Source organism: Rana temporaria, unplaced genomic scaffold (assembly GCF_905171775.1).
Source record: "Rana temporaria unplaced genomic scaffold, aRanTem1.1, whole genome shotgun sequence".
Taxonomy (NCBI): Eukaryota; Metazoa; Chordata; class Amphibia; order Anura; family Ranidae; genus Rana; species Rana temporaria.
The window spans coordinates 8957-26016 of NW_024404816.1; the positions used below are offsets into that span (position 1 = coordinate 8957).

Consider the following 17060-nt stretch of genomic DNA (forward strand, 5'->3'; position numbering starts at 1 on the left):
TCTCTTTTTTCCCCCAGTCTTTCTTCCATGCTATCTTCAAGAGAGTTAAGGACAGCCAAGGTTATCGCCTACGGCCACATCACCTTGAAAGCGCCCGATCTCGTCTGATCTCGGAGGCTAAGCAGGGTCGGGCCTGGTTAGTACCTGGATGGGAGACCGCCTGGGAATACCAGGTGCTGTAGGCTTTTTTGTTTTGGTGGAGTCTTGAATCTCTTTTTTCCCCCAGTCTTTCTTCCATGCTATCTTCAAGAGAGTTAAGGACAGCCATGGTTATCGCCTACGGCCACATCACCTTGAAAGCGCCCGATCTCGTCTGATCTCGGAGGCTAAGCAGGGTCGGGCCTGGTTAGTACCTGGATGGGAGACCGCCTGGGAATACCAGGTGCTGTAGGCTTTTTTGTTTTGGTGGAGTCTTGAATCTCTTTTTTCCCCCCAGTCTTTCTTCCATGCTATCTTCAAGAGAGTTAAGGACAGCCATGGTTATCGCCTACGGCCACATCACCTTGAAAGCGCCCGATCTCGTCTGATCTCGGAGGCTAAGCAGGGTCGGGCCTGGTTAGTACCTGGATGGGAGACCGCCTGGGAATACCAGGTGCTGTAGGCTTTTTTGTTTTGGTGGAGTCTTGAATCTCTTTTTTCCCCCAGTCTTTCTTCCATGCTATCTTCAAGAGAGTTAAACAGACTTCCGGTTCCGGCGCCACATGAGGAAGAGGTAGATTCCCTCAGCTCCCGCCGCGCTCCTCTCAAACCCGGCCGATTCACCCAGCTACAGCTTCGGGGAGACCCCCCCTCCGCCCCCGCCACATCCTGGGCTCAGATGGATCGCTTTGTGGAGCGATCGTATGCTCGAGTGGCGATCCACACAGCGGGAGAGCCGTCGGCTGATACAGGCAAGATGGCCGCCACTCGCACGCAGGCAGAGCTGCTATCAGCGCCTGATCAGACACAGCCACAACTGCAGCCCCTCACGGCTCCTATGCCACCAGCAGCTATAGACCCTGCTTCCCCTGCTGGTATAGCGCAAGCAGTGGTGGCTTTGCTGGGCCCCACGCTCACTGCCACTGTGGATGCTGCAGTACACAGAGGGCTGGAACAGCTCCATATTGAAGTGCAGGCACAGGCACAGAGACTCACACATGCAGAAGACAGGATCTCCTCGCTAGAGGATGACTCCTCAGCTGCCTCAGCTATGCTGGCACGCATTGATGTCGCACATAGGGACATCTGGCGCAAACTCGATGATTTGGAAAATCGCTCGAGAAGGAATAATTTGCGCATTATTGGACTCCCTGAGTCGGTTTCCGCCACTCAACTCACGAATATTTGCGCGAAAATAATTCCTGAGCAATTAGGTCTCCGCATACCCTGCACCATTGAAAGGGCGCATCGCATCGGGCAATACTCTGAAAGTCATGTCAAACCACGCCACGTCATAGTAAAATACCTCAATTATGCTGACAAGGCGGCCATTATGCAGAAGTTTCGCCGCACACGCACGCTGTCTGTAGATGGAGCGCGACTACTGCTTTTTGCGGACTACTCTGTGGAGGTAATGAAACAGCGCAAGGCCTTCTCTGCGATCTGTACCACTCTTCACAATGCCCAAATCCGGTTCTCGTTGGCTTACCCGGCACTCCTTCGTGTCCAAACGCAAGACGGGGAACAACTCACCTTTGCCACACCTGACGAAGCAGAAAGTTACGTCAACACCCTGGGAACGGATATGGATCTCGCCAACTCTGCAGAAAACTCATCCTCTCCGCAGGCTCCTTCTTCATCTACACTGCCTAAACAAAGTAGCCCGACTAAGCCCCCTTACAAACGCATCCGCGTCACGCAGAAGGAGGACAGATCTGGCGGTCGCTGACAGCCCACGATGAAACCCTTTTTTTTGTTTTTTTTTTTCTCTATCGGACTCGCACTGGAAACGGGTAATATGGTCCCCCTTTCCTTTCTTTAGTCCTCTGATTCCTGGTCTAGTCAGCCCTTGTTTTTCTTTTTTTTTTTTTTTTTTTTTTTTTTTTTTTTTTTATTACTATTATTTTGGCTTTCGGTCCGACTGGACTCTATGTTGCGATGGAGGACCTTGAAAATATTTGACCTCTGTGCCTGATCCTGTTTAGTGGATACCTGACTATGTTCCTGTTATAATGGCATTGTTCTTTAGCTCTCACAAAAAAAAAAAAAAAAAAAAAAAAAAGTGCGCTGTAGAGGCTCCAGCTACTGATCGGTCCATTTCTGCTCACACACAAGGGCTGACCATTCGTCCGCTAATACATGCGCCTCTGTCTGGAGTCGCTATGCCCGCTTCATAGACCCCCGTATACTTGGCCTACATGGTGCCCTCCCCCTCCCTGTAGCTTATTTACCGACATCAGAGGAGGTGCTGATGAGTAGCGGGAGCCTAACTAGGTAGTGGAACCTCATGTGGAAAAAAGTGAAGTGTTTATCGTGTGATGGGTGTTCGTTACACCTAAATGTTGCTCTGTTATTTCTTTTTTTAGGTACTTATGATGACTGCTTATTGTTTATTCCTATTTGTATTGCGTTTCTACCCTCAGGAGACCTGAAACACTTGGGTGACTCTCGTGCTGAAGATGCCCTGCCTTCAGGGGTGCCTCTTGGCAAGCCCACACCTCAATATACCATTTTACCTCAGACATGGCCTCGTCAGCCAGTGGGAGTCACCTGAGGTTTGTCTCATGGAATGTTAAGGGGCTTCGTTCTCCATGCAAACGTATGTCCATCCTTAGGCATTTGAAGCGTCTCCGGGCGGACGTGGCTCTGTTACAGGAGACACACCTATCCGCGAATGATCTAACACGTCTCCGTAAACTATGGGTAGGCTCGGTGTATGCCTCACCGGCTATAGGCCGTAAGGCTGGAGTGGCTATTTTGCTGCACAAGAATCTGCGACACACTGTTAGGGAGGTCAGAGCAGACTCGACAGGCCGCAAGCTGACTGTACACTTGACTTTAGGAACCAAACAAGTTGCCATCACCAATATTTATGCCCCTAACGCCCCGGACTCCTCCTTTTTCCAGGATATGGTACAATGGATACTTACAGCCCCTGAAACCCTTCACCTGGTAGGAGGGGACTTCAATTCCGTCATGTCCACACTGGCCGACCGCACGAGTAAAATGGCACACGGACCGCACGATTCCTCCTCCCCGATGACCGACTCGACTCCACTAGCGCGATCTATTGCCTCCATGCGGTATGTAGATATGTGGCGTCTGATGCACCCGACGGATCAGGAGTATACCTTCTTTTCGCCCCCGCACAACTCGTTTTCCCGCATCGATTACTTTTTTGCCTCCCCTGCATTAACGACTACTTTGTGCGATTCGGAAATTGCGGATGCCAGAATTTCGGATCACAGCCCCATTATTATACATATGGCACAGGCTACACCCTCTTCCCCCTCGCCCACATGGCGATTTCCTTCATATCTAGCTGACAATGATGACTTCGGCCACATGCTTCGTGAAGCATGGAACGAATACACCTCAACTAACGGGGAACACATCACCAATCCGAACCTCTTCTGGGAAGCTGGCAAAGCTTTCCTGAGAGGGAAAATTATCTCATATACCACTCAATTTAAAAGACATGCCAGGCAGCAATATGAACGGGCGAGTGAGGCTCTACGTTTGACACACGAACGCCTAACTCTAAGTCGCACTCCCAATAATATACAAGAGTGGCGTCAGGCTAAGCGTACGTTTGACCTTTGGGCGGAACAGCAAGAAGCTGCTAAAATGTCATACGTTAATCTGCATTATCACAGATACGGCAACAAAGCGGGCAAGTTACTAGCCAAGTTGTGCTCGGGGCCAAGAAGACCTACTCATATTTCCTCCCTGAAAGATACGACTGGCTCTCTGGTCACCTCGCCTGCTGAAATTAGTAACTTGCTTGAGGATTACTACACAAAACTCTATGCAGCTGACCAGACGGACAATGTTGCTGCGGAAGCTCTCCTTGCCAAGATCCGTCTGCCCAAGCTTAAAATTGCACAACTAGAGGAGCTTAACGCCCCTATCACCTCTGATGATATCCGGCGCACAATCAAAAACATGGCATCTGCTAAGGCCCCAGGCCCAGACGGCTACACAGCTGAATTTTTTAAATTGACTAAGGACTTTGTTCCGGACACCCTACAACGGGTATATGCAGCCATGTGGGAGGGGGGCCCCTACCTTCCTACTGGTACGCAGGCGCACATAAAACTGCTATCTAAGAAGGGGAAGGATCCCTTACTGCCAGGCTCCTACCGCCCAATTTCCCTAATTAACGTGGACGTCAAAATTCTTTCCAAAATTATTGCGTCACGCTTGGCTCCGCTGCTCCCTTCCTTGTTACACTCGGCTCAATCTGGCTTTGTCCCAGGACGCTCGGCGACTCTAAACATCCGTAAGGTTTTGCTGGCACTGGAATACGCTAAAACGCACCCCGATCACGACGTCGCTATTATTTCATTAGATGCCGAAAAAGCCTTTGACAACGTTAGTCTGTCTTGGTTGTTCAAAGTAATGGAACGGTTCGGTTTTTCGGGCCCGATCATGCGATTTTTGCAACAAATGTACGCATCACCAACTGCGCGTCTTGTTACCCCTGATTTTGTCTCGAACTCGATACCCCTAACAAAAGGGACAAGGCAGGGATGCCCCCTGTCCCCCCTACTTTTTAATTTTGCCATTGAGCCCCTGTCGAGATTACTTAACTCCCATGAAGGGATTAGTGGCGTCCCCGTGGGTAACCAAGTTCTTCGCTCTGCCCTATTTGCAGATGACATACTCCTATTCTCCACCGACCCCCTCGCAGACTTTGACAGACTCCGAGACCACTTTGCGGCCTTCCGACTATGCTCTGGCTTTCGTATAAATTTTGACAAAAGCGAAATTCTGGCACTCAACCCACGATTATCTCCTAAATGGAGACCTCTATCTCCATTTACTATGGCAACTCAACACATTACATACCTAGGCATACGCATAGGCCGTGACCCATCTTCTTTGTATGTCCTTAATTACCCTCCGTTAATTTCAAAAATTGTCAAGGAGCTAGAGGCATGGGCGGCCCTCCCCCTCTCACTCTTTGGGAGATGCCACCTTTTTAAAATGGTGTCATTTACACGCTTACTTTATCCGATGCAGACCATACCTTTATTATTGAAACACTCTGATGTGCAAAAAATCCATAGGGCTCTGTCTACTTTTATATGGTCCCGCAAAAAGCCACGCATTGCGCTGCAAAAACTATGCCTCCCAAAGTCTGAGGGTGGGGCGGGTCTACCCAATATTCGGTTTTATAATCTTTCATGCTTACTTAGACAGGGAATGGACTGGCTGAGTGGAAAGTCAAAATATTGCAATATCCTACTTGAAGGTGCTCTGACTGCCCCACATACCCTTTCAGCCATCCTTCACTCCAATAATAATGCTCTACCATCCCACCTCAAGTCAAGTATACTTATTAGAGATACAGTCATCGCTTGGAGGGAGGTACGGAAATTGTTGGGCCTTCCATCTAGTATCTCACGCTATCTACCAATCCAAGGCAACCCTATGTTTCTTCCATCCACTCTTCACAAAGCATTTGATCACTGGCAAATCAAAGGGCTAACGAAAATAACCTCTGTCTACCATGGTGAACCTGCTAAGTTTAAGTCCTTCGGGGCCCTGTCGAGTGAATTCTCATTACCACCGTCGCACTCCTTCTTTTACCATCAACTAATTGACTATCTGAAGTCTTGTCATGGACCTAATTCTGATCCTTTCCAGCAGTCCTTCATTGATGTTGTACTAAAGAGAAACGACTACTCCATCTCCAGTCTTTACTCCTACCTTATTCAACACCAAACGGAGAAATACCACCTTGCGCCATTCCGAAAATGGTCCACCCTATTTGACGATGATGATCTACCGGAAAAAATCCTTGAGGGATACAGACATGTTCGCAAACTAACTATATCGGAAACATGGCGTGAAACACAATTTAAGATTATACACAGAGCGTATTTCCCGTTTCGCTTCAATAAAGCGGACCCAACTCAAGCGCAATGCTCCTGGTGCTCCCAGCCTCGCCCCACGTTGATACACCGTCTTTGGGACTGTACAGCCATCTCCAAATTCTGGGACTCTGTCATTGCCCACATATGCACAGTCCATGATACTAGGATCCCGAAGGATCGGTTATTATGCCTGTTTGACTACACGCCACTAGCATCTTCTACAACGGCACTGGCGCCCCTCATTATTCCGCAATGGGCTCATCTCTGCCTTCTAGTAGCTCGCAGGACTATTATGTCCCATTGGATTTCACCAACACCACCCTCGCTGGAAGCAGTGAAAAGGACCATGCTCTCACTCTTTTACTTGGAGAGGCTGGACACGATTACGCTAAACTTTCGCTCTACTTCCCGTTTTTTTGCGAGATGGCGTACCTATATTGTGGCCACATTAACTCGGACAGTCTTACAAGAAGTCATGCGACCATTTCGCTATACCGACTGGTACTTGAAAAGAGACCTCACCAACTCGTTAGGCCACCTTAAGGTCTCTGATCTATCTGACCCCTCTACTTCTTGAACACCGTAATACGACCATGGCTTTGTGGAGCTCCTTGACTTCCATGACTCTTTTATACCTACAGCCATTAAGTCCCGTAGCTATGCTAGCTGTGGATGTGGTTAGGCTGATACATACTGTATAACATTCAGTGTTGGGTATTTGCTTCATGCCTCTACTCCTGAGGGTTCTACTTTTGTTTTTTTTTTTTTTTTTTTTTTTTTTTCTTCTCATTGTTGCTACTGTATAAGTCATCACTTTTGTTTGTTTATGTTGTACTGCTCTGGTATACTGCATATTGACTACTGTTTTGGGGTTGTTTTTACCCTTCCTATCTGTAAGATGGAAATCCAAATAAAGATATTTGCAAAAAAAAAAAAAGAGAGTTAAGGACAGCCATGGTTATCGCCTACGGCCACATCACCTTGAAAGCGCCCGATCTCGTCTGATCTCGGAGGCTAAGCAGGGTCGGGCCTGGTTAGTACCTGGATGGGAGACCGCCTGGGAATACCAGGTGCTGTAGGCTTTTTTGTTTTGGTGGAGTCTTGAATCTCTTTTTTCCCCCAGTCTTTCTTCCATGCTATCTTCAAGAGAGTTAAGGACAGCCATGGTTATCGCCTACGGCCACATCACCTTGAAAGCGCCCGATCTCGTCTGATCTCGGAGGCTAAGCAGGGTCGGGCCTGGTTAGTACCTGGATGGGAGACCGCCTGGGAATACCAGGTGCTGTAGGCTTTTTTGTTTTGGTGGAGTCTTGAATCTCTTTTTTCCCCCAGTCTTTCTTCCATGCTATCTTCAAGAGAGTTAAGGACAGCCACGGTTATCGCCTACGGCCACATCGCCTTGAAAGCGCCCGATCTCGTCTGATCTCGGAGGCTAAGCAGGGTCGGGCCTGGTTAGTACCTGGATGGGAGACCGCCTGGGAATACCAGGTGCTGTAGGCTTTTTTGTTTTGGTGGAGTCTTGAATCTCTTTTTTCCCCCAGTCTTTCTTCCATGCTATCTTCAAGAGAGTTAAGGACAGCCATGGTTATCGCCTACGGCCACATCACCTTGAAAGCGCCCGATCTCGTCTGATCTCGGAGGCTAAGCAGGGTCGGGCCTGGTTAGTACCTGGATGGGAGACCGCCTGGGAATACCAGGTGCTGTAGGCTTTTTTGTTTTGGTGGAGTCTTGAATCTCTTTTTTCCCCCAGTCTTTCTTCCATGCTATCTTCAAGAGAGTTAAGGACAGCCATGGTTATTGCCTACGGCCACATCACCTTGAAAGCGCCCGATCTCGTCTGATCTCGGAGGCTAAGCAGGGTCGGGCCTGGTTAGTACCTGGATGGGAGACCGCCTGGGAATACCAGGTGCTGTAGGCTTTTTTGTTTTGGTGGAGTCTTGAATCTCTTTTTTCCCCCAGTCTTTCTTCCATGCTATCTTCAAGAGAGTTAAGGACAGCCATGGTTATCGCCTACGGCCACATCACCTTGAAAGCGCCCGATCTCGTCTGATCTCGGAGGCTAAGCAGGGTCGGGCCTGGTTAGTACCTGGATGGGAGACCGCCTGGGAATACCAGGTGCTGTATGCTTTTTTGTTTTGGTGGAGTCTTGAATCTCTTTTTTCCCCCAGTCTTTCTTCCATGCTATCTTCAAGAGAGTTAAGGACAGCCATGGTTACCGCCTACGGCCACATCACCTTGAAAGCGCCCGATCTCGTCTGATCTCGGAGGCTAAGCAGGGTCGGGCCTGGTTAGTACCTGGATGGGAGACCGCCTGGGAATACCAGGTGCTGTAGGCTTTTTTGTTTTGGTGGAGTCTTGAATCTCTTTTTTCCCCCAGTCTTTCTTCCATGCTATCTTCAAGAGAGTTAAGGACAGCCATGGTTATCGCCTACGGCCACATCACCTTGAAAGCGCCCGATCTCGTCTGATCTCGGAGGCTAAGCAGGGTCGGGCCTGGTTAGTACCTGGATGGGAGACCGCCTGGGAATACCAGGTGCTGTAGGCTTTTTTGTTTTGGTGGAGTCTTGAATCTCTTTTTTCCCCCAGTCTTTCTTCCATGCTATCTTCAAGAGAGTTAAGGACAGCCAAGGTTATCGCCTACGGCCACATCACCTTGAAAGCGCCCGATCTCGTCTGATCTCGGAGGCTAAGCAGGGTCGGGCCTGGTTAGTACCTGGATGGGAGACCGCCTGGGAATACCAGGTGCTGTAGGCTTTTTTGTTTTGGTGGAGTCTTGAATCTCTTTTTTCCCCCAGTCTTTCTTCCATGCTATCTTCAAGAGAGTTAAGGACAGCCATGGTTATCGCCTACGGCCACATCACCTTGAAAGCGCCCGATCTCGTCTGATCTCGGAGGCTAAGCAGGGTCGGGCCTGGTTAGTACCTGGATGGGAGACCGCCTGGGAATACCAGGTGCTGTAGGCTTTTTTGTTTTGGTGGAGTCTTGAATCTCTTTTTTCCCCCAGTCTTTCTTCCATGCTATCTTCAAGAGAGTTAAGGACAGCCATGGTTATCGCCTACGGCCACATCACCTTGAAAGCGCCCGATCTCGTCTGATCTCGGAGGCTAAGCAGGGTCGGGCCTGGTTAGTACCTGTATGGGAGACCGCCTGGGAATACCAGGTGCTGTAGGCTTTTTTGTTTTGGTGGAGTCTTGAATCTCTTTTTTCCCCCAGTCTTTCTTCCATGCTATCTTCAAGAGAGTTAAGGACAGCCATGGTTATCGCCTACGGCCACATCACCTTGAAAGCGCCCGATCTCGTCTGATCTCGGAGGCTAAGCAGGGTCGGGCCTGGTTAGTACCTGGATGGGAGACCGCCTGGGAATACCAGGTGCTGTAGGCTTTTTTGTTTTGGTGGAGTCTTGAATCTCTTTTTTCCCCCAGTCTTTCTTCCATGCTATCTTCAAGAGAGTTAAGGACAGCCATGGTTATCGCCTACGGCCACATCACCTTGAAAGCGCCCGATCTCGTCTGATCTCGGAGGCTAAGCAGGGTCGGGCCTGGTTAGTACCTGGATGGGAGACCGCCTGGGAATACCAGGTGCTGTAGGCTTTTTTGTTTTGGTGGAGTCTTGAATCTCTTTTTTCCCCCAGTCTTTCTTCCATGCTATCTTCAAGAGAGTTAAGGACAGCCATGGTTATCGCCTACGGCCACATCACCTTGAAAGCGCCCGATCTTGTCTGATCTCGGAGGCTAAGCAGGGTCGGGCCTGGTTAGTACCTGGATGGGAGACCGCCTGGGAATACCAGGTGCTGTTGGCTTTTTTGTTTTGGTGGAGTCTTGAATCTCTTTTTTCCCCCAGTCTTTCTTCCATGCTATCTTCAAGAGAGTTAAGGACAGCCATGGTTATCGCCTACGGCCACATCACCTTGAAAGCGCCCGATCTCGTCTGATCTCGGAGGCTAAGCAGGGTCGGGCCTGGTTAGTACCTGGATGGGAGACCGCCTGGGAATACCAGGTGCTGTAGGCTTTTTTGTTTTGGTGGAGTCTTGAATCTCTTTTTTCCCCCAGTCTTTCTTCCATGCTATCTTCAAGAGAGTTAAGGACAGCCATGGTTATCGCTTACGGCCACATCACCTTGAAAGCGCCCGATCTCGTCTGATCTCGGAGGCTAAGCAGGGTCGGGCCTGGTTAGTACCTGGATGGGAGACCGCCTGGGAATACCAGGTGCTGTAGGCTTTTTTGTTTTGGTGGAGTCTTGAATCTCTTTTTTCCCCCAGTCTTTCTTCCATGCTATCTTCAAGAGAGTTAAGGACAGCCATGGTTATCGCCTACGGCCACATCACCTTGAAAGCGCCCGATCTCGTCTGATCTCGGAGGCTAAGCAGGGTCGAGCCTGGTTAGTACCTGGATGGGAGACCGCCTGGGAATACCAGGTGCTGTAGGCTTCTTTGTTTTGGTGGAGTCTTGAATCTCTTTTTTCCCCCAGTCTTTCTTCCATGCTATCTTCAAGAGAGTTAAGGACAGCCATGGTTATCGCCTACGGCCACATCACCTTGAAAGCGCCCGATCTCGTCTGATCTTGGAGGCTAAGCAGGGTCGGGCCTGGTTAGTACCTGGATGGGAGACCGCCTGGGAATACCAGGTGCTGTAGGCTTTTTTGTTTTGGTGGAGTCTTGAATCTCTTTTTTCCCCCAGTCTTTCTTCCATGCTATCTTCAAGAGAGTTAAGGACAGCCATGGTTATCGCCTACGGCCACATCACCTTGAAAGCGTCTGATCTCGGAGGCTAAGCAGGGTCAGGCCTGGTTAGTACCTGGATGGGAGACCGCCTGGGAATACCAGGTGCTGTAGGCTTTTTTGTTTTGGTGGAGTCTTGAATCTCTTTTTTCCCCCAGTCTTTCTTCCATGCTATCTTCAAGAGAGTTAAGGACAGCCATGGTTATCGCCTACGGCCACATCACCTTGAAAGCGCCCGATCTCGTCTGATCTCGGAGGCTAAGCAGGGTCGGGCCTGGTTAGTACCTGGATGGGAGACCGCCTGGGAATACCAGGTGCTGTTGGCTTTTTTGTTTTGGTGGAGTCTTGAATCTCTTTTTTCCCCCAGTCTTTCTTCCATGCTATCTTCAAGAGAGTTAAGGACAGCCATGGTTATCGCCTACGGCCACATCACCTTGAAAGCGCCCGATCTCGTCTGATCTCGGAGGCTAAGCAGGGTCGGGCCTGGTTAGTACCTGGATGGGAGACCGCCTGGGAATACCAGGTGCTGTAGGCTTTTTTGTTTTGGTGGAGTCTTGAATCTCTTTTTTCCCCCAGTCTTTCTTCCATGCTATCTTCAAGAGAGTTAAGGACAGCCATGGTTATCGCCTACGGCCACATCACCTTGAAAGCGCCCGATCTCGTCTGATCTCGGAGGCTAAGCAGGGTCGGGCCTGGTTAGTACCTGGATGGGAGACCGCCTGGGAATACCAGGTGCTGTAGGCTTTTTTGTTTTGGTGGAGTCTTGAATCTCTTTTTTCCCCCAGTCTTTCTTCCATGCTATCTTCAAGAGAGTTAAGGACAGCCATGGTTATCGCCTACGGCCACATCACCTTGAAAGCGCCCGATCTCGTCTGATCTCGGAGGCTAAGCAGGGTCGGGCCTGGTTAGTACCTGGATGGGAGACCGCCTGGGAATACCAGGTGCTGTAGGCTTTTTTGTTTTGGTGGAGTCTTGAATCTCTTTTTTCCCCCAGTCTTTCTTCCATGCTATCTTCAAGAGAGTTAAGGACAGCCATGGTTATCGCCTACGGCCACATCACCTTGAAAGCGCCAGATCTCGTCTGATCTCGGAGGCTAAGCAGGGTCGGGCCTGGTTAGTACCTGGATGGGAGACCGCCTGGGAATACCAGGTGCTGTAGGCTTTTTTGTTTTGGTGGAGTCTTGAATCTCTTTTTTCCCCCAGTCTTTCTTCCATGCTATCTTCAAGAGAGTTAAGGACAGCCATGGTTATCGCCTACGGCCACATCACCTTGAAAGCGCCCGATCTCGTCTGATCTCGGAGGCTAAGCAGGGTCGGGCCTGGTTAGTACCTGGATGGGAGACCGCCTGGGAATACCAGGTGCTGTAGGCTTTTTTGTTTTGGTGGAGTCTTGAATCTCTTTTTTCCCCCAGTCTTTCTTCCATGCTATCTTCAAGAGAGTTAAGGACAGCCATGGTTATCGCCTACGGCCACATCACCTTGAAAGCGCCCGATCTCGTCTGATCTCGGAGGCTAAGCAGGGTCGGGCCTGGTTAGTACCTGGATGGGAGACCGCCTGGGAATACCAGGTGCTGTAGGCTTTTTTGTTTTGGTGGAGTCTTGAATCTCTTTTTTCCCCCAGTCTTTCTTCCATGCTATCTTCAAGAGAGTTAAGGACAGCCATGGTTATCGCCTACGGCCACATCACCTTGAAAGCGCCCGATCTCGTCTGATCTCGGAGGCTAAGCAGGGTCGGGCCTGGTTAGTACCTGGATGGGAGACCGCCTGGGAATACCAGGTGCTGTAGGCTTTTTTGTTTTGGTGGAGTCTTGAATCTCTTTTTTCCCCCAGTCTTTCTTCCATGCTATCTTCAAGAGAGTTAAGGACAGCCATGGTTATCGCCTACGGCCACATCACCTTGAAAGCGCCCGATCTCGTCTGATCTCGGAGGCTAAGCAGGGTCGGGCCTGGTTAGTACCTGGATGGGAGACCGCCTGGGAATACCAGGTGCTGTAGGCTTTTTTGTTTTGGTGGAGTCTTGAATCTCTTTTTTCCCCCAGTCTTTCTTCCATGCTATCTTCAAGAGAGTTAAGGACAGCCATGGTTATCGCCTACGGCCACATCACCTTGAAAGCGCCCGATCTCGTCTGATCTCGGAGGCTAAGCAGGGTCGGGCCTGGTTAGTACCTGGATGGGAGACCGCCTGGGAATACCAGGTGCTGTAGGCTTTTTTGTTTTGGTGGAGTCTTGAATCTCTTTTTTCCCCCAGTCTTTCTTCCATGCTATCTTCAAGAGAGTTAAGGACAGCCATGGTTATCGCCTACGGCCACATCACCTTGAAAGCGCCCGATCTCGTCTGATCTCGGAGGCTAAGCAGGGTCGGGCCTGGTTAGTACCTGGATGGGAGACCGCCTGGGAATACCAGGTGCTGTAGGCTTTTTTGTTTTGGTGGAGTCTTGAATCTCTTTTTTCCCCCAGTCTTTCTTCCATGCTATCTTCAAGAGAGTTAAGGACAGCCATGGTTATCGCCTACGGCCACATCACCTTGAAAGCGCCCGATCTCGTCTGATCTCGGAGGCTAAGCAGGGTCGGGCCTGGTTAGTACCTGGATGGGAGACCGCCTGGGAATACCAGGTGCTGTAGGCTTTTTTGTTTTGGTGGAGTCTTGAATCTCTTTTTTCCCCCAGTCTTTCTTCCATGCTATCTTCAAGAGAGTTAAGGACAGCCATGGTTATCGCCTACGGCCACATCACCTTGAAAGCGCCCGATCTCGTCTGATCTCGGAGGCTAAGCAGGGTCGGGCCTGGTTAGTACCTGGATGGGAGACCGCCTGGGAATACCAGGTGCTGTAGGCTTTTTGTTTTGGTGGAGTCTTTGAATCTCTTTTTTCCCCCAGTCTTTCTTCCATGCTATCTTCAAGAGAGTTAAGGACAGCCATGGTTATCGCCTACGGCCACATCACCTTGAAAGCGCCCGATCTCGTCTGATCTCGGAGGCTAAGCAGGGTCGGGCCTGGTTAGTACCTGGATGGGAGACCGCCTGGGAATACCAGGTGCTGTAGGCTTTTTTGTTTTGGTGGAGTCTTGAATCTCTTTTTCCCCCAGTCTTTCTTCCATGCTATCTTCAAGAGAGTTAAGGACAGCCATGGTTATCGCCTACGGCCACATCACCTTGAAAGCGCCCGATCTCGTCTGATCTCGGAGGCTAAGCAGGGTCGGGCCTGGTTAGTACCTGGATGGGAGACCGCCTGGGAATACCAGGTGCTGTAGGCTTTTTTGTTTTGGTGGAGTCTTGAATCTCTTTTTTCCCCCAGTCTTTCTTCCATGCTATCTTCAAGAGAGTTAAGGACAGCCATGGTTATCGCCTACGGCCACATCACCTTGAAAGCGCCCGATCTCGTCTGATCTCGGAGGCTAAGCAGGGTCGGGCCTGGTTAGTACCTGGATGGGAGACCGCCTGGGGAATACCAGGTGCTGTAGGCTTTTTTGTTTTGGTGGAGTCTTGAATCTCTTTTTTTCCCCCAGTCTTTCTTCCATGCTATCTTCAAGAGAGTTAAGGACAGCCATGGTTATCGCCTACGGCCACATCACCTTGAAAGCGCCCGATCTCGTCTGATCTCGGAGGCTAAGCAGGGTCGGGCCTGGTTAGTACCTGGATGGGAGACCGCCTGGGAATACCAGGTGCTGTAGGCTTTTTTGTTTTGGTGGAGTCTTGAATCTCTTTTTTCCCCCAGTCTTTCTTCCATGCTATCTTCAAGAGAGTTAAGGACAGCCATGGTTATCGCCTACGGCCACATCACCTTGAAAGCGCCCGATCTCGTCTGATCTCGGAGGCTAAGCAGGGTCGGGCCTGGTTAGTACCTGGATGGGAGACCGCCTGGGAATACCAGGTGCTGTAGGCTTTTTTGTTTTGGTGGAGTCTTGAATCTCTTTTTCCCCCAGTCTTTCTTCCATGCTATCTTCAAGAGAGTTAAGGACAGCCATGGTTATCGCCTACGGCCACATCACCTTGAAAGCGCCCGATCTCGTCTGATCTCGGAGGCTAAGCAGGGTCGGGCCTGGTTAGTACCTGGATGGGAGACCGCCTGGGAATACCAGGTGCTGTAGGCTTTTTTGTTTTGGTGGAGTCTTGAATCTCTTTTTTCCCCCAGTCTTTCTTCCATGCTATCTTCAAGAGAGTTAAGGACAGCCATGGTTATCGCCTACGGCCACATCACCTTGAAAGCGCCCGATCTCGTCTGATCTCGGAGGCTAAGCAGGGTCGGGCCTGGTTAGTACCTGGATGGGAGACCGCCTGGGAATACCAGGTGCTGTAGGCTTTTTTGTTTTGGTGGAGTCTTGAATCTCTTTTTTCCCCCCAGTCTTTCTTCCATGCTATCTTCAAGAGAGTTAAGGACAGCCATGGTTATCGCCTACGGCCACATCACCTTGAAAGCGCCCGATCTCGTCTGATCTCGGAGGCTAAGCAGGGTCGGGCCTGGTTAGTACCTGGATGGGAGACCGCCTGGGAATACCAGGTGCTGTAGGCTTTTTTGTTTTGGTGGAGTCTTGAATCTCTTTTTTCCCCCAGTCTTTCTTCCATGCTATCTTCAAGAGAGTTAAGGACAGCCATGGTTATCGCCTACGGCCACATCACCTTGAAAGCGCCCGATCTCGTCTGATCTCGGAGGCTAAGCAGGGTCGGGCCTGGTTAGTACCTGGATGGGAGACCGCCTGGGAATACCAGGTGCTGTAGGCTTTTTTGTTTTGGTGGAGTCTTGAATCTCTTTTTTCCCCCAGTCTTTCTTCCATGCTATCTTCAAGAGAGTTAAGGACAGCCATGGTTATCGCCTACGGCCACATCACCTTGAAAGCGCCCGATCTCGTCTGATCTCGGAGGCTAAGCAGGGTCGGGCCTGGTTAGTACCTGGATGGGAGACCGCCTGGGAATACCAGGTGCTGTAGGCTTTTTTGTTTTGGTGGAGTCTTGAATCTCTTTTTTCCCCAGTCTTTCTTCCATGCTATCTTCAAGAGAGTTAAGGACAGCCATGGTTATCGCCTACGGCCACATCACCTTGAAAGCGCCCGATCTCGTCTGATCTCGGAGGCTAAGCAGGGTCGGGCCTGGTTAGTACCTGGATGGGAGACCGCCTGGGAATACCAGGTGCTGTAGGCTTTTTTGTTTTGGTGGAGTCTTGAACTCTTTTTTCCCCCAGTCTTTCTTCCATGCTATCTTCAAGAGAGTTAAGGACAGCCATGGTTATCGCCTACGGCCACATCACCTTGAAAGCGCCCGATCTCGTCTGATCTCGGAGGCTAAGCAGGGTCGGGCCTGGTTAGTACCTGGATGGGAGACCGCCTGGGAATACCAGGTGCTGTAGGCTTTTTTGTTTTGGTGGAGTCTTGAATCTCTTTTTTCCCCAGTCTTTCTTCCATGCTATCTTCAAGAGAGTTAAGGACAGCCATGGTTATCGCCTACGGCCACATCACCTTGAAAGCGCCCGATCTCGTCTGATCTCGGAGGCTAAGCAGGGTCGGGCCTGGTTAGTACCTGGATGGAGACCGCCTGGGAATACCAGGTGCTGTAGGCTTTTTTGTTTTGGTGGAGTCTTGAATCTCTTTTTTCCCCCAGTCTTTCTTCCATGCTATCTTCAAGAGAGTTAAGGACAGCCATGGTTATCGCCTACGGCCACATCACCTTGAAAGCGCCCGATCTCGTCTGATCTCGGAGGCTAAGCAGGGTCGGGCCTGGTTAGTACCTGGATGGGAGACCGCCTGGGAATACCAGGTGCTGTAGGCTTTTTTGTTTTGGTGGAGTCTTGAATCTCTTTTTTCCCCCAGTCTTTCTTCCATGCTATCTTCAGAGAGTTAAGGACAGCCAGGTTTATCGCCTACGGCCACATCACCTTGAAAGCGCCCGATCTCGTCTGATCTGGAGGCTAAGCAGGGTCGGGCCTGGTTAGTACCTGGATGGGAGACCGCCTGGGAATACCAGGTGCTGTAGGCTTTTTTGTTTTGGTGGAGTCTTGAATCTCTTTTTTCCCCCAGTCTTTCTTCCATGCTATCTTCAAGAGAGTTAAGGACAGCCATGGTTATCGCCTACGGCCACATCACCTTGAAAGCGCCCGATCTCGTCTGATCTCGGAGGCTAAGCAGGGTCGGGCCTGGTTAGTACCTGGATGGGAGAACCGCCTGGGAATACCAGGTGCTGTAGGCTTTTTTGTTTTGGTGGAGTCTTGAATCTCTTTTTTCCCCCAGTCTTTCTTCCATGCTATCTTCAAGAGAGTTAAGGACAGCCATGGTTATCGCCTACGCCACATCACCTTGAAAGCGCCCAATCTCGTCTGATCTCGGAGGCTAAGCAGG

General features: G+C 50.3%; 49 non-coding genes and 2 pseudogenes across 49 annotated transcripts; all 51 read left to right on the forward strand.

Moving 5' to 3' along the window:
- The first annotated feature begins 66 nt into the window (after positions 1-66).
- On the forward strand, positions 67-185 carry LOC120923899. Its single transcript, XR_005746254.1, has one exon. It is a non-coding gene; the product is annotated as a 5S ribosomal RNA (ribosomal RNA).
- A 90-nt stretch (positions 186-275) lies between these two features.
- Positions 276-394, forward strand: LOC120923900. Its single transcript, XR_005746255.1, has one exon. It is a non-coding gene; the product is annotated as a 5S ribosomal RNA (ribosomal RNA).
- Positions 395-485: 91 nt separating this feature from the next.
- On the forward strand, positions 486-604 carry LOC120923901. Its single transcript, XR_005746256.1, has one exon. It is a non-coding gene; the product is annotated as a 5S ribosomal RNA (ribosomal RNA).
- A 6379-nt stretch (positions 605-6983) lies between these two features.
- Positions 6984-7102, forward strand: LOC120923903. Its single transcript, XR_005746258.1, has one exon. It is a non-coding gene; the product is annotated as a 5S ribosomal RNA (ribosomal RNA).
- Positions 7103-7192: 90 nt separating this feature from the next.
- On the forward strand, positions 7193-7311 carry LOC120923904. The gene has a single exon (XR_005746259.1). It is a non-coding gene; the product is annotated as a 5S ribosomal RNA (ribosomal RNA).
- Positions 7312-7401: 90 nt separating this feature from the next.
- Positions 7402-7520, forward strand: LOC120923849. Its single transcript, XR_005746211.1, has one exon. It is a non-coding gene; the product is annotated as a 5S ribosomal RNA (ribosomal RNA).
- A 90-nt stretch (positions 7521-7610) lies between these two features.
- LOC120923905 lies at positions 7611-7729 on the forward strand. The gene has a single exon (XR_005746260.1). It is a non-coding gene; the product is annotated as a 5S ribosomal RNA (ribosomal RNA).
- Positions 7730-7819: 90 nt separating this feature from the next.
- Positions 7820-7938, forward strand: LOC120923906. Its single transcript, XR_005746261.1, has one exon. It is a non-coding gene; the product is annotated as a 5S ribosomal RNA (ribosomal RNA).
- Positions 7939-8028: 90 nt separating this feature from the next.
- Positions 8029-8147, forward strand: LOC120923860. The gene has a single exon (XR_005746221.1). It is a non-coding gene; the product is annotated as a 5S ribosomal RNA (ribosomal RNA).
- Positions 8148-8237: 90 nt separating this feature from the next.
- On the forward strand, positions 8238-8356 carry LOC120923907. The gene has a single exon (XR_005746262.1). It is a non-coding gene; the product is annotated as a 5S ribosomal RNA (ribosomal RNA).
- Positions 8357-8446: 90 nt separating this feature from the next.
- LOC120923908 lies at positions 8447-8565 on the forward strand. The gene has a single exon (XR_005746263.1). It is a non-coding gene; the product is annotated as a 5S ribosomal RNA (ribosomal RNA).
- A 90-nt stretch (positions 8566-8655) lies between these two features.
- On the forward strand, positions 8656-8774 carry LOC120923909. Its single transcript, XR_005746264.1, has one exon. It is a non-coding gene; the product is annotated as a 5S ribosomal RNA (ribosomal RNA).
- A 90-nt stretch (positions 8775-8864) lies between these two features.
- On the forward strand, positions 8865-8983 carry LOC120923910. The gene has a single exon (XR_005746265.1). It is a non-coding gene; the product is annotated as a 5S ribosomal RNA (ribosomal RNA).
- A 90-nt stretch (positions 8984-9073) lies between these two features.
- On the forward strand, positions 9074-9192 carry LOC120923856. Its single transcript, XR_005746218.1, has one exon. It is a non-coding gene; the product is annotated as a 5S ribosomal RNA (ribosomal RNA).
- A 90-nt stretch (positions 9193-9282) lies between these two features.
- On the forward strand, positions 9283-9401 carry LOC120923911. Its single transcript, XR_005746266.1, has one exon. It is a non-coding gene; the product is annotated as a 5S ribosomal RNA (ribosomal RNA).
- A 90-nt stretch (positions 9402-9491) lies between these two features.
- LOC120923912 lies at positions 9492-9610 on the forward strand. Its single transcript, XR_005746267.1, has one exon. It is a non-coding gene; the product is annotated as a 5S ribosomal RNA (ribosomal RNA).
- Positions 9611-9700: 90 nt separating this feature from the next.
- On the forward strand, positions 9701-9819 carry LOC120923874. The gene has a single exon (XR_005746235.1). It is a non-coding gene; the product is annotated as a 5S ribosomal RNA (ribosomal RNA).
- A 90-nt stretch (positions 9820-9909) lies between these two features.
- Positions 9910-10028, forward strand: LOC120923914. The gene has a single exon (XR_005746269.1). It is a non-coding gene; the product is annotated as a 5S ribosomal RNA (ribosomal RNA).
- A 90-nt stretch (positions 10029-10118) lies between these two features.
- On the forward strand, positions 10119-10237 carry LOC120923853. Its single transcript, XR_005746215.1, has one exon. It is a non-coding gene; the product is annotated as a 5S ribosomal RNA (ribosomal RNA).
- Positions 10238-10327: 90 nt separating this feature from the next.
- Positions 10328-10446, forward strand: LOC120923902. Its single transcript, XR_005746257.1, has one exon. It is a non-coding gene; the product is annotated as a 5S ribosomal RNA (ribosomal RNA).
- Positions 10447-10536: 90 nt separating this feature from the next.
- LOC120923864 lies at positions 10537-10655 on the forward strand. The gene has a single exon (XR_005746225.1). It is a non-coding gene; the product is annotated as a 5S ribosomal RNA (ribosomal RNA).
- A 90-nt stretch (positions 10656-10745) lies between these two features.
- On the forward strand, positions 10746-10854 carry LOC120923882 (annotated as a pseudogene).
- Positions 10855-10944: 90 nt separating this feature from the next.
- On the forward strand, positions 10945-11063 carry LOC120923858. Its single transcript, XR_005746220.1, has one exon. It is a non-coding gene; the product is annotated as a 5S ribosomal RNA (ribosomal RNA).
- Positions 11064-11153: 90 nt separating this feature from the next.
- On the forward strand, positions 11154-11272 carry LOC120923915. The gene has a single exon (XR_005746270.1). It is a non-coding gene; the product is annotated as a 5S ribosomal RNA (ribosomal RNA).
- Positions 11273-11362: 90 nt separating this feature from the next.
- Positions 11363-11481, forward strand: LOC120923916. The gene has a single exon (XR_005746271.1). It is a non-coding gene; the product is annotated as a 5S ribosomal RNA (ribosomal RNA).
- Positions 11482-11571: 90 nt separating this feature from the next.
- On the forward strand, positions 11572-11690 carry LOC120923917. The gene has a single exon (XR_005746272.1). It is a non-coding gene; the product is annotated as a 5S ribosomal RNA (ribosomal RNA).
- A 90-nt stretch (positions 11691-11780) lies between these two features.
- On the forward strand, positions 11781-11899 carry LOC120923868. The gene has a single exon (XR_005746229.1). It is a non-coding gene; the product is annotated as a 5S ribosomal RNA (ribosomal RNA).
- A 90-nt stretch (positions 11900-11989) lies between these two features.
- Positions 11990-12108, forward strand: LOC120923918. Its single transcript, XR_005746273.1, has one exon. It is a non-coding gene; the product is annotated as a 5S ribosomal RNA (ribosomal RNA).
- A 90-nt stretch (positions 12109-12198) lies between these two features.
- LOC120923919 lies at positions 12199-12317 on the forward strand. Its single transcript, XR_005746274.1, has one exon. It is a non-coding gene; the product is annotated as a 5S ribosomal RNA (ribosomal RNA).
- A 90-nt stretch (positions 12318-12407) lies between these two features.
- On the forward strand, positions 12408-12526 carry LOC120923920. Its single transcript, XR_005746275.1, has one exon. It is a non-coding gene; the product is annotated as a 5S ribosomal RNA (ribosomal RNA).
- Positions 12527-12616: 90 nt separating this feature from the next.
- LOC120923921 lies at positions 12617-12735 on the forward strand. The gene has a single exon (XR_005746276.1). It is a non-coding gene; the product is annotated as a 5S ribosomal RNA (ribosomal RNA).
- Positions 12736-12825: 90 nt separating this feature from the next.
- Positions 12826-12944, forward strand: LOC120923922. The gene has a single exon (XR_005746277.1). It is a non-coding gene; the product is annotated as a 5S ribosomal RNA (ribosomal RNA).
- A 90-nt stretch (positions 12945-13034) lies between these two features.
- On the forward strand, positions 13035-13153 carry LOC120923923. Its single transcript, XR_005746278.1, has one exon. It is a non-coding gene; the product is annotated as a 5S ribosomal RNA (ribosomal RNA).
- A 90-nt stretch (positions 13154-13243) lies between these two features.
- LOC120923925 lies at positions 13244-13362 on the forward strand. The gene has a single exon (XR_005746280.1). It is a non-coding gene; the product is annotated as a 5S ribosomal RNA (ribosomal RNA).
- A 90-nt stretch (positions 13363-13452) lies between these two features.
- Positions 13453-13571, forward strand: LOC120923926. Its single transcript, XR_005746281.1, has one exon. It is a non-coding gene; the product is annotated as a 5S ribosomal RNA (ribosomal RNA).
- Positions 13572-13661: 90 nt separating this feature from the next.
- LOC120923927 lies at positions 13662-13780 on the forward strand. Its single transcript, XR_005746282.1, has one exon. It is a non-coding gene; the product is annotated as a 5S ribosomal RNA (ribosomal RNA).
- An 89-nt stretch (positions 13781-13869) lies between these two features.
- LOC120923928 lies at positions 13870-13988 on the forward strand. Its single transcript, XR_005746283.1, has one exon. It is a non-coding gene; the product is annotated as a 5S ribosomal RNA (ribosomal RNA).
- A 90-nt stretch (positions 13989-14078) lies between these two features.
- LOC120923870 lies at positions 14079-14198 on the forward strand. The gene has a single exon (XR_005746231.1). It is a non-coding gene; the product is annotated as a 5S ribosomal RNA (ribosomal RNA).
- A 91-nt stretch (positions 14199-14289) lies between these two features.
- LOC120923929 lies at positions 14290-14408 on the forward strand. The gene has a single exon (XR_005746284.1). It is a non-coding gene; the product is annotated as a 5S ribosomal RNA (ribosomal RNA).
- A 90-nt stretch (positions 14409-14498) lies between these two features.
- On the forward strand, positions 14499-14617 carry LOC120923838. The gene has a single exon (XR_005746201.1). It is a non-coding gene; the product is annotated as a 5S ribosomal RNA (ribosomal RNA).
- An 89-nt stretch (positions 14618-14706) lies between these two features.
- Positions 14707-14825, forward strand: LOC120923839. Its single transcript, XR_005746202.1, has one exon. It is a non-coding gene; the product is annotated as a 5S ribosomal RNA (ribosomal RNA).
- A 90-nt stretch (positions 14826-14915) lies between these two features.
- Positions 14916-15034, forward strand: LOC120923840. The gene has a single exon (XR_005746203.1). It is a non-coding gene; the product is annotated as a 5S ribosomal RNA (ribosomal RNA).
- A 91-nt stretch (positions 15035-15125) lies between these two features.
- LOC120923841 lies at positions 15126-15244 on the forward strand. Its single transcript, XR_005746204.1, has one exon. It is a non-coding gene; the product is annotated as a 5S ribosomal RNA (ribosomal RNA).
- A 90-nt stretch (positions 15245-15334) lies between these two features.
- Positions 15335-15453, forward strand: LOC120923842. Its single transcript, XR_005746205.1, has one exon. It is a non-coding gene; the product is annotated as a 5S ribosomal RNA (ribosomal RNA).
- A 90-nt stretch (positions 15454-15543) lies between these two features.
- On the forward strand, positions 15544-15662 carry LOC120923845. The gene has a single exon (XR_005746207.1). It is a non-coding gene; the product is annotated as a 5S ribosomal RNA (ribosomal RNA).
- Positions 15663-15751: 89 nt separating this feature from the next.
- Positions 15752-15870, forward strand: LOC120923846. Its single transcript, XR_005746208.1, has one exon. It is a non-coding gene; the product is annotated as a 5S ribosomal RNA (ribosomal RNA).
- Positions 15871-15959: 89 nt separating this feature from the next.
- Positions 15960-16078, forward strand: LOC120923847. Its single transcript, XR_005746209.1, has one exon. It is a non-coding gene; the product is annotated as a 5S ribosomal RNA (ribosomal RNA).
- An 89-nt stretch (positions 16079-16167) lies between these two features.
- LOC120923872 lies at positions 16168-16285 on the forward strand. The gene has a single exon (XR_005746233.1). It is a non-coding gene; the product is annotated as a 5S ribosomal RNA (ribosomal RNA).
- Positions 16286-16375: 90 nt separating this feature from the next.
- LOC120923848 lies at positions 16376-16494 on the forward strand. The gene has a single exon (XR_005746210.1). It is a non-coding gene; the product is annotated as a 5S ribosomal RNA (ribosomal RNA).
- An 89-nt stretch (positions 16495-16583) lies between these two features.
- On the forward strand, positions 16584-16701 carry LOC120923879 (annotated as a pseudogene).
- Positions 16702-16791: 90 nt separating this feature from the next.
- LOC120923875 lies at positions 16792-16911 on the forward strand. The gene has a single exon (XR_005746236.1). It is a non-coding gene; the product is annotated as a 5S ribosomal RNA (ribosomal RNA).
- The last annotated feature ends 149 nt before the right edge of the window (positions 16912-17060 follow it).